We start from the raw sequence: 2500 nt of genomic DNA on the forward strand, positions 1-2500 counted from the left end.
ATTCGGTGGGAAGTGATATAATTTTAATTAATTCAATGATAATTCCTAGCAATCTTTAAACAATTAAAGCAGTAAAATCGGAATAAAACTTTCTGTTACGGTAACGGAGAAATAGAAGAAATCTCACACTCATTAGTGACAGAAATTGGATATTTCGAAATATGGTAGAGGTAATTGAACTGCAAATTAAATAAATCAAGAGCACATAATTATGCAAGACTTGGGCCTTTAAAAGAGCTAGGATCTGTTAAAAAATGAAAAAAATAAAAGGGGGGGGGGTAAAGGGTCATACGACACTCAGATAACCTTGTATACATGCATCGTTTACACCATCACCAAACAAAAACAGAAAAAAACAGTAAATCATAAAAGAAAAAAACATATTAATATCAGGGAGAACATCAAGGATAAAGTTAAAATGTTAAATAGCATCTAAAGCCCTGTAATATATTCTGAAATGCTAAAACAGGACATAAAACTGTAATAGAGCACTTCTCTATCAGAGGCAACTAGACTAGAAAAGAGGCATTGGACTTGAAAACTTACACTTATTTCAGATGGATGTGGCAGCTAGACCATGAAAAAATATATGGGGGAGTAAATAAAGAATAAACCTACGGCCTCATCATCCAATTTTCATAACATGTAAAGCAAACTAACTTAACGTTGCATCTGCAAACAGCTACAATAATTTCGTAATGCGTTATCTTTATGGCTGATAAAATGTGCAAATATAAGCAAACAAAAGGATTCCCAAAATCTATTTGTCTCTTTTTTTTTTCATGAAATTTCTTATAAGCAAATTAACATACGAAGCTAGATTTTAAAGACTAAGTAAAATAAATATAAATTTTTTTCTATTAGAATGTATATCAGATTGTGTAATCTCTTTTTTTAGAATATTGGAAAACTTTATAACTGTCAAAGGTAACATTTAGTTAATTATTCTGACAAAAGAGTCGACGCACATTCGTTTAAAGGTTAAAGCTTTATTCTAAAGCACATATATATTTAGAAGGTTCAGTACTGATAAATCTATAGATTATATAGTGGTCATATTAGATGGCAAATTCAGTTGCAATTAATTCGTTGTTTTAATTTAGGTTAAATATTCTTAATTGTTAACAAAACATTTTATCATTCTCACCCAAAAATGTTTTATTGATTTTCAGAATTAAATCTATTGTCTGCCGCCATTTTTTCAACATTATTGTCAAGACTTTCCTATTCATATAATGTAGCTTACGTCATATTCGGCCCCGAAATGTTACTCTCCCTATTAACCTTGCTTCTTCGTTGTCATTTCAATCACTTACACCTTCTTTCTTATTGATTTCTGTGCACCCACTCCCCGTAACCGTCATCTTCAGGTGGGGGTAGCCTATGATTCCATTTAGCTCCTGTTTCAATCGATGGAGTCACGATTACAGTATTGCTTCTCACTTTAATTAGCAAGCTTCCGAGTGCTTCGAGATATGGCATTTGAGTATTTGGTGAATATGCTAACTGATAACAGAGTTGAAAAAAACAACTAAAAAACGCTTTATAGACACTGATCCCGTCGAGCCATGAGAAGAATCCGGCAATGCAGATAGTGCATGGGAAGGGAGAACGTTGGCTGGAGCACGATACCTCCCTCCAACGGTCGTTTTACTTTTAAAGGTCACCGCATTTTTCACTTAGTTCTTCATCTAAATGACCTTATGGTACGGTATGATATAACTCAAAATGTTTATTCCCTCCTACTTATCGCATTCTGTTGAAATAAATAAATAAATAAATACAGGAAAAGCAGTTTCGTGAAATTGTTCACTGCGGTCCCTCTTGTCTTGAATGGCCGACACTGTGTCTGTGTTGCAACCGCCCACCTGAACTACACGATTAATAATATTATCGTTGATTGTCATTTTCAAATCAAAACGTGTTATAATCTAAGGTTTGTTCGTTTAAAGAGATGCATCATCAAGCTTAAAGTGTATGTATCGTTAAAATACTGTCACCAACCAAAAATAACAATCTATGCTAGCATGAAATATTCACAGTGCTATCTTCATGCTTCGCTATTCATTGCAGATCTATTGTCTAACATTTCCAGAACCAACTGCCGTATAGAAGATGCAATTGAGCCATTACCTAAATGCAGAGAAATAATTCCGACTGCATAATAAGAAAGAATGCCATAGCAAAAATGACCTTAGTTTGAAAGCATAAGGAAAAAAATGTTAAGAGATTTTGCAGCAGTGATCCATGCACTCAAAGTGTTGTGAATGAAAGACGGATAAAGGGAGTAAAGGAATGTGGAGTATTTAAAAATAATGGAAGTAGTCTTAAATCTGGCCTTGGCAACCAAAATCAGGTTCACTTTAAAGCAACTTTGGTGGCAGCACCATGCGACACATTTTCCTCTTCATGGTTCATTTCTGTCTCCATTTAATTCTTCTTCAGTCCTTCAAGATCTTTTTTAATTCTTGCTTGCCATTTCAGTTTACAACAATTCCTG

The 2500-nt window shown here is 33.9% G+C and overlaps 1 protein-coding gene across 31 annotated transcripts in view; it reads right to left on the reverse strand.

Annotated features, from left to right (window-relative positions):
* The window catches only part of LOC137650196 (nucleolar protein dao-5-like), a 998067-nt gene that overhangs the window by 84999 nt on the left and 910568 nt on the right, over positions 1-2500 (reverse strand). The window lies entirely within an intron of this gene.

Source organism: Palaemon carinicauda, chromosome 1 (genome assembly GCF_036898095.1).
Source record: "Palaemon carinicauda isolate YSFRI2023 chromosome 1, ASM3689809v2, whole genome shotgun sequence".
Taxonomy (NCBI): Eukaryota; Metazoa; Arthropoda; class Malacostraca; order Decapoda; family Palaemonidae; genus Palaemon; species Palaemon carinicauda.